At 39.1% G+C, this 14,596-nt stretch overlaps 1 pseudogene; it reads left to right on the top strand.

Moving 5' to 3' along the window:
* LOC127445564 (mitotic spindle assembly checkpoint protein MAD1-like) overlaps window positions 1-14,596 on the top strand; it is a 138,764-nt pseudogene that overhangs the window by 23,582 nt on the left and 100,586 nt on the right.

Raw genomic sequence — 14,596 nt, forward strand, 5'->3', positions numbered from 1 at the left:
GGTGGTAGGCCACTTAAGTCTTCCACGTCCCGTCCAGGGGCCAGACATGGAGATTCCAGAGACCTCATGGCGGGGCGGAGCCTGAGGTGCCACGTCCTGCCGTGGCTTTGCTGAGTTCAGGGACATTGGAGCACTTACCTGGCTCCTTGTGACAACCCCCGGAACAGCCTAGGATGGGGGAGGAAGAGGTCTGTCCTCGTGACCCGTGGAGACCATCACATCGGAGGCGGATTTGTGCCACAGCTGGGCGCGCAGGGGCGGGGAGACCGCCGCTGGAGTGCCAAATCTGCCGAAATGGAATGGTAGACGGTGGTCAAGATGACGGCCGTGCGCACTGGGTATGTGACCCAGAGAACAAGGAAACCGCTCTTTTGCTGAACTCTTGGGTACCGCAGCCACTTGGGCTTTCTCGGGTTCTTGGCAGCCGGCCGTGAGACGGGTAGCATCTGCTTCCTGCGGTGGGCTCCACGCCGGGGCCGGGCTGCGGGGGCGGGCTGCGGCGGAGCCAGTGTAATCACCGCAGGAGGACGCCCTTGGCGACGAGCAGATGGGGTGCGGGATCTTGAGCCATTTTGCCTTTTTATTTGCTTTACTAACTTCTGACATGAAAAAATTGCATTTTATTAAGAAATATTCTAGGTGTTTTATAATATTTGTTATTATAGAATATAATATTATAGAAATCAGTATGATATAAAAATTTCAAAAGATGAAAAAAAAAGTTTTTAGTTAAAAAGAATAATCAGATTATTCTCTGCTTTTGACTTTAAAACGTAAACGGGCATGCGCGCAACACTTTTGCACCTTGGATAAGCCGGTAAGAACACTGGCAAAGGTGTTTACACGCAACGTAAAATCGAGGTGATGGGCACAAATCTATGTGTGCCAATCAGTTTTTGCTTAAACCGATTATAATCTTAACCCGATTGAACAGTTTAAGGCTTACACGTTGCCGGCTTACTAAGCATAATCAGTTCGAGAATGTCTGTGTAAACGCACTCACTGTTGTACGAATGTCTTTTGTGGTATCATCGATTTTAGAAATACCTGCCCATAAACTTCACTTAGAAAAACAGTTTGTCGCACCTCTTCCTCGCTAAGTGGGTGGATCTTTCCCAAAATAAGCAACGACATGCCACTAGTCAACAGTTTGGCTCTAGTAGAATGTAACCTCGTTGACATTGCAATACAAATTCCTGTTGAGAACCATTTAGTCACAATTTTTGCTATTGTTTGTGCATGGAAACAGTGGCTTTATGGTAAAGTATTTACGGAATAGAAAACTGAATCTTCACATTACAATGTAAATGCTTAGTTTCTTTACAATCTTATATTTTTTTGTTATGTAGTGCATTCATGCTTTCCACTTCCTTGAATCACTCCATAAAGCTACTCCTTCAGAATGCCTGAGCCAACTAAATCAATTACCCTATTCACTAACGAATAGAGGCAATTTGCAAAATAAGCCTCAGCATGTGCCAGGGTCAGATTGATAGGAGATGACTATGGTTTTGTGATTAGATTGTGCATTATTGTCTTATTGACCCTCCACGGCAGGTTGTGATTATTTTTCATTAAAGCTCAAATTGGGCTAGATAGTTAGCATCTGGAAGAGATGAGAGGAGTTAATCAATTTAGCTATGAGGACACACAAACACAAAGTCGTGCAAACACCAGCCCACAAAAACTCACCCGCCCCCCACCCAGAAACTAATTTTCCTTGTCAACTACCTCCAGAAACTACAATTACAACCTCTCATACACAGTCTTAGCACTTTCTTTCCATTTATTCCAAACACACACACACACACACACACACACACACACACACACACACACACACACACACACACACACACACACTTTTCCAGCACATTTGATGGAACTGAACTCATGCTGTGGGTAATTTCTCTCACTCTGCAAGGTCAAGTGGAAAAGTGCTCTCCTAGTCAGAACCTGTCTGTATCAAACACTCCTCATTTATCTCTAGTATACACACTGACACACAAACAAACAGCTTCCTCTCATGTAAATATGTGCTGCCATATCCCTTACTGTTTTAAAATCCATACTTGTCTTTTAAAGGGATAGTTCACCCAAAAATAAACATTCTGTCATCATTTACTCACCCTCGCATTGTTCCAAACCTGTATGAATTTCTTTTTTCCATGGAACACAAAAGTAGATGTTAGGCAGAATGTTAGTCTCAGTCACCATTCACTTTTATTGCATCTTTTGTCCATTCAATAAAAGTGAATGGTGAATGAGACTAAAATTCTGCCTAACATGTCCTTTTGTTCAATAGAAGAAAGTCGGGTTTTGTTATGGGTTTTGAACCACTTTTTATTTTTGTGCTCCTTGCCTGAAGCACATAAGAGCGCCGACTCTTAATTGATGCCCATTTTTAATTACTTTTGAAATAAACATACATTTTTCATCAGCATTTGTCTTTACTCATTGAAAATACATTCTAAAAACAGTGTCTCCACCAACAGCTGGTGTGTGGTGAGTGTTCTGGTGCACTATGGCTGCTGTCGCATCATCCAGGTGGATGCTGCGCATTGGTGGTGGTTGAGGAGAGTCCCCTGTTTACCATGTAAAGAGCTTTGAGTGTAGTATCAGAAAAGCGCTATATAAGTGTAACGTTCATTCATTCATTCATTCAAAAACAAAGTGTTTAGACTAGTCTAAAAAGTAAGAAACCCTCAGAAAACAGTCAAAAACATTGTGTGTTTATGCAAGCTATTTAAAGTATTTAATATATTCCAACAGCCTAATCCAACACTAAATTCCGCTGAAACAAGGGAACATTTATCTGCGACGTGCTTGCCTTGTATTATGATCATTGTACATTAAATTCAAAACATGACATGCATTCGCTGAAACAATGTTAGCGAATACAGGCATATTTATTTAAAACAATTGATTGAATAGTGCAGGACCAATAGGAGCAACCCTAGTAGCCTGTTCTAAATGGAATTCACTAAGTAAAAATTACTGTTAAAACAGTCAGGACATTGGTAAAAATAATTAACAGGTAAGCCAAATCTACTGGGGAGAAAAAATACGCTGAAAAGATGTGTGTATTACACGACATTCATTAGCCTGTAATCTAATTATGACAGATGTTCATAAATTACATTAACCAAAACAAAAAGAAAGCTACAATAAACCTATTGTATTGTATTGTATATGTATATGTACTGTTCTAAACATGACATGCACACAGAATAAAAGATAGGTTAACAAGCAGTTGGCACATAATTGAAAATGGCTTTTTTGATCAGCAGGGTAAAAATAATTTTCAATGCTACTTACTCAGACCAAAACTTTTTGATGAGCAAAATTAACATCAACATGGTCTGGTGAAAGACGGGACCTGACTCACCCGAGTGAATTATCCTGCACTTGAAAAAGCCCACTCCATGAAAAAATAATTTGCAAGTAGTGTTGGGTTCAAGTCCACCTTAGTTGAGTCTGAGTCAAGTCTGAGTCTTTAAAAAATCGAGTCCGAGTTGAGTCCGAGTCCAAAAGGGGCCAAGTCAGATTCGAGACCGAGTCCGAGTCGAGTCCAAGTCCGAATGAGTCTGTTCATGAATCTGGATTAAAGTTGTAACCGTAAACTCAACATCAATATTGTAAGCTTATTTTAAACTTCACAACTAAGACAAACAGTTTCTCAATATAAATGTAACAAAAACACCTCTGTTGCATTTCATATATACATTTTATGATTAGTATCCTGCTGAACAGACTTCAAAGTGGTTTCAGAATGAAAGCATATGCTTTAGGTTCATGAAGACAAAACTGTCCTTCAACACAATTCTTATTGCATTCTGTTGACATTTCAATGATTTGTCCCTCCACTCAAACATAGATTAAAGAAAGTGAAAGCTGCATTAGTCATTTCAACCATTGTTTCGATTATTAATTTCGTTGTTATTTCTACTTTATTTTCAATTTGTCATTTCAATGTAATTTAGTTTTATTTAAAATTATCCGTCTAAAGACTTGCAAGTCAGTGTTTCGGAAATCCGCTTCCTGCACTATTACAGAAGTGATTTCCACAGCTACTTTCTCATCTTGTGAGAGGAAATTTTCCTGCATGTGCAGCGAGTGACAGAGGGAAGAAGCACGTACGGCCTGGTGTGAAATAAAACTTTGTGTATACATATGCTGCAGATATCCTCTTTTTTAATAATTATATTATTAATTATATTTAAAGGGGTCATGAAATGGAAAATAAAATTTCCCTTGATATTTACACATATGTTTATAGTACAACTGTACTATATTTGTGGCAAAATGGCTTAAGGACAACAAAGTCAAGGTATTGGAGTGGTCATCACAAAGCCCTGACCTCAATCTGATAGAAAATTTGTGGGCAGAACTGAAAAAGCGTATGCGAGCAAGGAGGCCTACAAACCTGTTACACCAGTCCTGTCTGGACAAATGGGCCAAAATTCCAGCAACTTATTGTGAGAAGCTTGTGGAAGGCAACCCAAAATGTTTGACCCAAGTTAAACAATTTAAGGGCAAAGCTACCAAATACTAACAAAGTGTATGTAAACTACTTACTCACTAGGAATGTGATGAAAGAAATAAAAGCTGAAATCAATATTTCTCTCTACTATTATCCTGACATTTCACATACTTAAAATAAAGTAGTGATCCTAACTGACCTAAGACAGGCAATGCTTTCTACAATTAAATGTTAGGACTTTAAATGTATTTGGCTAAGGTGTATGTAAACTTCTGACTTCAACTGTACATACTTTCAATTAAAGTCTATGGGGGCAAACATCCAACAGTTGCCCCATAGACTTCCATTGTAACTCTGTAACTATCAACTCCTTTAACAAACTGAGGTGCCGGACAAAATAATTTTTTGTGGTAACTGACAGCTAGCATGACGATTCGGCTGATTGAATGAAATTTCTATTTAAAATGGAATATTCCTCTGAATCTGCCTATAACCTCTGGCAATGTGCTGACTGCTAAATATCTATTTACTATGGTAAATCTAGATCATAGCTTTCAAGCAATTCTGAGTGAGCTACTTTTATAGCTCTTAAAGCTCTTAAAGTGTGTGGACTAATATTTCTTACCTCAGTTTCAGCATTGACTGATCGATGTACCCTCTAGATTGTAAGCGTTTGAAGTAATTTTACTTCTCATTTATTGGAATCATATCCAGAGTAATGTGCACCAGACTGTCTTTGATCAGCTAAGTATGACTGCAGTGTCATTACAGTAACATTTTAGAGCTTCTTGTGGTTTGTTTGCTCTAAATACATAAGTAAAAATAGTGAGTGCATCCTTAGATGTAACAAAACCTTGCCATAGTACATTAAGAGAGACTAGTAAAATATAAAACATTGAGCAAATTATTGTAATGAAAATGCATTAATTAACATTATACTTTCATTTCAGTGCACATTCATTTAACTTCAACTAAGGGGTAATCTTCAGTGAGTATTTTCAAGGCTGTTTCAAGGAATTGTTTATGGCTCACTGTCTTTCAAACATTGTACACCATTTCCCAGAATGGCACAACTACAAAGAGTGTACAATATATTCAGCTCTTAACAGTACTGAGGAAAAAGAAGGCTGCTTTTGTGTTATAAGGAAATGACCTTCCAGGATATAGATGATGCAGTTCTTTGTGTTCTCCCCAGAGGTGCTTCATCGTAATGTTATTCTGGCATTTTCAATCTGTCTTTCTCAATGTTCGTTCAGTGGAGAATGCCCGTGCTGATCTACTGCCTGAGATCACCCAACTGCGCTCCAAAGTTCAAGAGGAAGAGAAGAAACGAGAGAACCAGGATGCGTTGGTCCGTTGCTTGCAGAAAAGAGTCTTGCTGCTTACCAAGGTGTGTTGAACATACAGAAAGACACATACAGCAACACTCATCAACACTTCATACCTGTTGGGTGATCAGAAACTTTGCCCACCTAGTCGCAGTGAGGTAATACAGTATTAAGAAAGAGGGACAGATGTTATAATTCCTAAATAGCAAAGGAATTTATGATAGGTCCCTGATCTTTTAAGTCTGATCTTAACCGGTAATTCAGCATATTTTACACACTGATTATTTTCTAAATCTGGCATAATGTTATGCAGGCTTTGCAAAGAGGCTGTTATTGAAAGGTGTGGCAGTTAAAGGTGTAATATTCGCCGTTTTTTTTTGCCAATGTGTGAACGGCTTATAACGCAACTTAAAAAATTCGTCCTTCCCAGACTTCCTAGGTTGCCTATTAAAGCCTGTAGACTGATTTTCATGCAAAGGGAGCTGATCGCTTTTGCCAGGAAAATCCAAAGCATGTGAAGTTTATACACGAGAGCCTTGCCTCAGACAGTAGCTTCTCTTCCATTATTCAACAGCGTCAACAGACAGTCTGCAACACTAGGTAACGTTATCTTAGAGATGGAATCCAGCAAACGTCTGGCTCCCAGCACAGCACCGACTCCTTCACAAACTCAGAGTAAGCCAAAAAAATAAATACAAATAAAAACATTTTATCTATTGAATCCCATCCGGCTAAGCGGGAACGTGATCGTGGTTGAGCGAAAACTAGAGTGAACATCGGCAGGGTATTTGATTACTGGAGGGATTCCTGGAGGGACCCCTGAATTGGCGTTCTTCTTATTGGACAGGTAAGCTTACATAACCTCAAAGCATGTGAAATATAGTGCCATAAGGGTTGATCTGTGTAATTTTAGCTAACTTGATCTTACCTGCTAACGCTGACAAATTGCAAGCTACCTTGCTTCGTAACTTTCAAATAATTTCAGCGATCTTCTCTTTATACTAAAAGTCAGGTTAATGTCAATGTTAATCTGTAATTATTCAGCAAGGTAAACTACAGTAATACATGAAATGAATGCTAGACAATGTCAAGATAATGCAAAAAGCTCCATTCATTAGTGTAACGTAACTTGGTTATACAGAAAATATATACATTCTATTATTATAAAATTGATATCGATATATAAAAATGACAGTTGTGATGGAATCACATCAATACTGAATTGTGTCAACATATTTATAATGTACAGTCTATTTTATAAACAGCTACTATCCACCAAATTTAGCTAACAGCTATTGATAAAGCTGTCTAGCTAGTTAACGCCGATATAGGCTATCATATAAACGCAGTCAATGTATCATGCAAAGAAAAGTGATTACTTCAAATGTCTTGCATAGTCAGACCTATATCCACACTTTGTTTTAGCCCTGTGCCAGCTCTGGAGAGTCAAATATAATATACAGTCTCAAAGTTTGTAGTAAAACAATCATAACTGTGTAATTTTAATTATGCTACCTCATCTGTCAGCATGATGTCGGTGAATCACATTCAGCCTCTTTGTACGTTACGTCATTGTTTTGGTCGATGCTTGCTCGCGTCCCTATGGAGTGTGTGCGTGAGCACAAGCAACAGGTAGCTGGCTGCAGTTCACTTAATGGCCACAGGTGTCATTAATGACAAGGGTTTCTGAATCTTACATACTGCACCTTTAAGCTACACTGGACCCTACAGCAAAAAGTGATGATAAATGTTTGATATGACTCCTTTAATGATTATTTTCTATTGTCTATGAATAGTTTACCCAAAAATGTAAATTCTCTCATCATTTACTCACCACCATGCCATCCCAGATGTGTATGACTTTCTTTCTTCTGCAGAACACAAATTAAGATTTTTAGAAAAATATCTCAGCTCTGTAGGTCCATACAATGCAAGTGAATGGTGACAAAAACTTTGAATCCCTATAAAGCACATAAGGGGTGCATAAAATAATCCATAAGGCTCCTGTGGTTAAATAAATGTCTTCTGAAGCGATCCAGTCGGTTTTGGGTGAGAACAGACTAGGGCCGACAACGTCGACAATAAAAAATTGACGTCGAATAGTCGTTTGATATCATTTAATGCAACATGAGATCATTTGAAACGCCAATGATGATGCGGCCAGCAGCACTTCAGCTCGCGCTTGATTGAGGAGAGGAAGAAAACACAGTTCACAGTCCAGACATACTCCAAACTTTCCAAACAGATCAAGGTGATGTAGATCACAAAGTATGAGGGAATTATAATACAAAAATACAAAATAAGTAAATACAGAAGCAGTGTCGTCGGAATTGAAATAAAGCGGAGCAGTTCCTGGCGTTCCGCTTGAACAAAACTTGCCTGTCAGAGCATCTAAAAATGAAACACCCCAGTATTATCAGAATCAGAATCAGCTTTATTGCCAAGTATGCTTACACATACAAGGAATTTGTCTTGGTGACAGGAGCTTCCAGTGTACAACAATACAAAAACAATACAAAAACAGCAGTAAGACATAGATAATAATAAAAAATAAAAAATAATTATACACATACGTACATACACACAGACACACACATACATACATACACACATACACATACGTAGTGCAAATCTAATACAAATCTGTTATCTATTATGTACAGTGCAAATACAATCTGCTATGTACATTGCAAATGGTTTTTTTGTTGTTGTTTGTTTTTTTCAGAGGAATGAAATGGCAGAAGAGGTTGGATGTGTTGGATAAATATAAAAAAGACTAAACTGTATATTGCACATAGTTATTTCTCAATGGGGCAATTTAACTGTTGAGATGGATAGCCTGAGGGAAAAAACTGTTCCTGTACCTGACGGTTCTGGTGCTCAGAGCTCTGAAGCGTTGCCCAGAAGGCAACAGTTCAAAAAGGTAATGGGCAGGGTGAGTGTGGTCCAGAGTGATTTTTCCAGCCTTTATCCTCACTCTGGAAGTGTATAGTTCTTGAAGGGGGGCGGGGGGGGGCAGGGGGGCAAGCAATAATCCTCTCAGCAGTCCGAACTGTCCTTTGTAGTCTTCTGATGTCTGATTTCATAGCTGAACCAAACCAGACAGTTATTGAAGTGCAGAGGACAGACTCAGTGACTGTTGAGTAGAACTGTATCAGCAGCGACTGTGGCAGGTTGAACTTCCTCAGCTGGCAAAGGAAGTACCACCTCTGCTGGGCCTTTTTCACAATGGAGTCAATGTGTGTCTCCCACTTCAGGCCCTGTGAGATGGTAGTGCCCAGGAACCTGAATGACTCCACTGCTGCCACAATACTGTTTAGAATGGTGAGAGGGGTCAGTGTTGGGGTGTTCCTCCTAAAGTCCACAATCATCTCCACCGTTTTGAGCGTGTTCAGTTCAAGGTTGTTTTGACTGCACCAGACAGCCAGCTGTTCAACCTCCCTTCTGTATGCAAACTCATCGTCATCTCGGATGAGACCGATAACAGTGGTGTTGTCTGCAAACTTCAGGAGCTTGACAGAGGGGTCCTTGGCGATGCAGTCATTGGTGTAGAGGGAGAAGAGTAGTGGGGAGAGCACACATCCCTGGGGGGAACCAGTGCTGATTGTACAGGTGCTGGAAGTGAGTTTCTCCTGTCTCACAAGCTGCTGCCTGTCTGTCAGAAGGCTGGTAATCCACTGACAGATAGACATGGGAACAGAAAGTTGGTGTAATTTATTCTGGAGTATAGCTGGGCTGATGGTGTTGAAAGCCGAACTGAAGTTCACAAAAAGGATCCTTGCATATGTCCCTGGTCTGTCCAGATGTTGCAGGATATGATGCAATCCCATGCTGACTGCATCATCCACAGACCTGTTTGCTCAATAAGCAAATTTAAGGGGATCTAGAAAGGGTCCAGGAGGTGTTGGTGTTTGTGTGAAGTGAAGGTCAGAGTGGGTGTGGGGTGTGAGATTGGGCCTTTCAAATCTGCAGTAGAACACATTCAGGTCGTCAGCCAGTTGTTGGTCCACCACAGGGTTGGGGGTAGGAGTCCTGTAATTTGTAAGTTGTTTCATGCCACTCCACACTGATGCAGGGTCATTAGCTGAAAACTTGTTTTTCAGCTTCTCAGAGTATCTTCTTTTAGCCACTCTGATTTCCTTGTTCAGTGTGTTCCTGGCCTGATTGTACAAGACTTTATCCCCACCCCTGTAAGCATCCTCTTTGGCCTGACGAAGCTGCCTGAGCTCTGCTGTAAACCACGGTTTGTCATTGTTGAACTTTAAATAAGTCCTAGTAGGAATGCACATATCCTCACAGAAACTGATATATGATGTAACAGTATCTGTGAGCTCTCCCAGATTGGTGTCTACAGCCTCAAAAACACTCCAATCCGTGCAATCGAAGCAGGTTTGTAGTTCCTGCTCTGCTTCATTGGTCCATCTCTTTACAGTCCTTACTACTGGCTTGGTTGATTTTAATTTCTGCCTGTAGGTTGGAAGAAGATGAACCAGACAGTGATCAGAGAGTCCCAAAGCTGCTCTAGGGACAGAGCGATATGCATCCTTTATTGTTGTGTAGCAATGATCCAGTATGTTCCTATCTCTGGTGGGGCATGTAATGTTCTGTTTGTATTTGGGCAGTTCATGTGTGAGATTTGCTTTGAGATTTGAAATCCCCAAGAATAATAATAACCGAGTCCGGGTATTGTTGTTCTGTGTCTGTGGTTTGATCAGTCAGCTGTTGCAGCGCTGTGCTCACACACACATTTGGCGCGATATACACACTCACCAGAATAAACGAGGAAAACTCCCGTGGCGAGTAGAAAGGCTTACAGTTAATAAAGAGCGCTTCCAAATTAGGACAGCACAAACTCTTTAACGTTGTTACATCTGTACAACAACTTTAATTGATGTAAAAAGCATGTTCCACCGCCTCTTGTTTTCCCAGTTAACTCCGCGATGCGATCCGCTCTGAACAGCTAAAAGCCCGGCAGATGTAACACGCTGTCCGGAATGGCTTCACTCAGCCAGGTTTCTGTGAAGCACAAGGCAGCAGAGTTTGAAAAGTCCTTGTTTGTGTGGGTGAGGAGATGTAGTTCGTCTGTTTTGTTAGGAAGAGAGTGGAGATTCGCTAGATGAATACTCGGCAGCGTTGTTCGAAAGCTGCACCAACAGAGCCTGACCAGCGCACCTGCTCGTCTCCCTCGCCTGCGTCTCATAGCACGTTTAAACAACACAGCCGCACCTCCGACTAAAATGTCCAGCAAAACTTCCGAATATTCAAAAACTGGGAAAAGGTTGTCTGGTATATGCTGCCGAATGATCAGCAGTTCATCCCTGGTAAAACTGACTGGAAAAATATTACTAAACACAGGACAAACAAACAACAACAACAAAAGAACTGAAGAGCTACACACCGAGATGGCCATCCGCAGCACCATCTTGTATAATCAATATATTTTTGATACATCCTTTAAAGTTGAAATAATAAGGAAGCGGGTTGTATAAATAAGCACAAAGATGGAGCGGAGACGCTCATTCCCCACGCGTGCTTGCTGCAGCTACATTATAACGTGATGGCTCGCAACGCAGTGAATCATAATATATTTATGTGTCACGGTGTGTATCTTATTGTGAAGAAAATTGGTGATTCTATCTCTAAGAAGAGAGAGTTTGTTTTTTTGTGAGTTAAAGTTGAATCGAAGTAAACAAAAAGGTGAGTGAATGTAGTCTTAGCCCATTATACAGTGCAGAAAAATTGGTCTTAAATTTGTCTTTTTTGTTTGTTCTTTTTGGTTTCCAAGATAAATATCTTCTATCTATCTCCTTATGTACATTTACTTTAGGAGCTATACTGTGGAAGAAAGAATTGCTATCAGAGAATGTTTAATATAATATTTAATATTTAAATATTTTAAAATATCTAAAAATCGTTAAAACAGTATACATTTACCTGAGAAGCAACATATAAGATATTTAGTCTTGTTTTCAGAGAATGTGTCATGTATATATGTATATTTTGTTTTTACTGCACTAGCAGAAGTATGAACAAATGAAAAAATACACTTATATACAAAATACACTTATATTCAAGATACATTCTCTGAAAGCATCTATATATCTAATATGTCGCTTCTCAAGTAAATGTATATTGTTTTAAGGATTTTTAGATAATTTTAAATGGAAAACTGGACAAAAACACTTTGGATTGTTTTGCATTGATTTTTTTTTAATGAATTAAACAATAAAAATCCAAGTATTTTTTCCCTTGTAATTCAGTGAATGTCATTTAGAGGTATTTTTAAAAGATGATGTAGTCCTCTTTATTGTTAGTAAGCATGTTTAATACAACCTTTTAAGTTGGGGCACAAGCTGATTAGTTGGTTAAGAGCTAATGATTAATCATTGCAATAATTGCCCGAATAGTCAAATAATCATTCTAATAATTATTAGATTAGTCGATTATCAAAATAATCGTTAGTTGCAGCCCTAGAACAGACCAAAATGTAACTCCTTTTTCAATATAATTCTTGAAATCAGCAGTCTCCTTGGCAATCAAAATGTCTAGCTCTATTACACTTCCTAATGCTACCTAGTGCTCTGCGCATGCATCACGTACTAGGAAGTGTAATCAAGCTTGAAATCATGATCATGCCTAGAGACTGTGATGGCAAGAAGTCCTGTGAAAAAGGAGTTATGTTTTGGTCTGTTCACACCCACAACCGATTTGATATCTTCAGAAGACATGGATTATACCAGTAGAGTCATATGGATTACTTCTATGCTGCCTTAATATACTTTATGGAGCTTCAAAATTTTGGTCACCATTCACCTGCATTGTATGGACTGACAAAGCTGAAATATTCTTCTAAAGATCTTTGTTTGTTTTCTGCAGAAGAAAGTAAGTCATACATATCTAGGATGGCATGAGTGTGAATACTGTAAATGATGAGAGAATTTTCATTTTTGGGTGAACTACTCCTTTAAGTCTCATAGGCAGGTGAGGCCATAACTCTCTAAAAAATCTAAAGTTCTCTCTGCAGACTAGCACAAGATTTAGATAAATTGCTGAAGCAAAACCTTATTGTGCATTCAAATAATAATCTCCCTTGTTCATTGTTTGTCAACATCTTGGGTAATTGGCCAATAACAAAGGCTTCAATAAACTCCAATAATATTTCTTTAATAGATGGTATTTGTTTTAACGAGGTCAATGGTCTGGCTTAATGATGTCTACACTGGAGACATTCAAAGCTTCCTCTCGTCCAGCCTCCCACACTGGGAAACTGCTCTGAACACACAAACACATTGAAAATTAGAGCTGTCAGAGCAAGTAATTAAGAGTAAAGATAAGCAAGCAAGCTCATGTATTACTCTGTTATTAAGTTGTTAATTACATTGGTGTGAGACAACATTTAGTTGACACATACGGTGAGGTTGACGCATATGTTTAGTGATATATATATATATATATATATATATATATATATATATATATATATATATATATATATATATATATATATATATATATACACACACACACACACACATACTACCATTCAAAAGTTTGGGGTCACTTGCCTGAAATGTTTCTCATGATCTTAAAAACTTTTTGATCTGAAGGCGTATGCTTAAATGTTTGAAATTAGTTATGTAGACAAAAATATAATTGTGCCAACATATTAATTTATTTCATTACAAAACAAAAATTTTATTTGAAAAAAAAATTTTTTTTGAAATGGAAGACTTGGACCTAATAATTAAGAAAAGCAGCCATTAAGTGCCCAACATAGATGGGAACTCCTTCAATACTGTTTAAAAAGCATCCCAGTGTGATACCTCAAGAAGTTGGTTGAGAAAATGCCAAGAGTACATTTCTGCAAAATCTAGGCAAAGTGTGGCCACTTTGAAGATGCTAAAATATAAAATAGTTTTGATTTATTTTTGCTTTTTTTAGTCACAACATAATTCCCATATTTCCATTTCTATTATTCCATAGTTGTGATGACTTTACTATTATTCTAAAATGTAAAAAAAAAAAAATAGTAAGAGTAAAAGTGACCCTAAACTTTTGAACGGTAGTGTGTAAATATATATATATATATATATACGTACACTGAATATATACTATATATACACTGACAACCACAACATTAAAACCACCTGCCTAATATTGTATGGGTCCCCCTCGTGCCACCAAAACAGCACCAACTCGCATCTCAGAATAGCATTATACAATAGCAATAGCATCTGGCACTAACAATCATGCAACGCTTCAAGTCTCTACACCAATGACTGCATCGCCAAGGACCCCTCTGTCAAGCTCCTGAAGTTTGCAGATGATACCACTGTCATCGGCTTCATCCGAGATGACGATGAGTCTGTATACGGAAGGGAGGTTGAACAGCTGGCTGTCTGGTGCAGTCAAAATAACCTTGAGCTGAACACGCTCAAAACGGTGGAGATGATTGTGGACTTTAGGAGGAACACCCCAACACTGACCCCCCTCACCATTCTAAACAGCACTGTGGCAGCAGTGGAGTCATTCAGGTTCCTGGGCACTACCATCTCACAGGGCCTGAAGTGGGAGACACACATTGACTCCATTGTGAAAAAGGCCCAGCAGAGGTTGTACTTCCTTCGCCAGCTGAGGAAGTTCAACCTGCCACAGGCGCTGCTGATACAGTTCTACTCAGCAGTCATTGAGTCTGTCCTCTGCACTTCAAAAACTGTCTGGTTTGGTTCAGCTACTAAATCAGACATCAGAAGACTACAAAGGACAGTTCGGACTGCTGAGAGGA

Source organism: Myxocyprinus asiaticus, chromosome 8 (assembly GCF_019703515.2).
Source record: "Myxocyprinus asiaticus isolate MX2 ecotype Aquarium Trade chromosome 8, UBuf_Myxa_2, whole genome shotgun sequence".
NCBI classification, from domain to species: Eukaryota; Metazoa; Chordata; class Actinopteri; order Cypriniformes; family Catostomidae; genus Myxocyprinus; species Myxocyprinus asiaticus.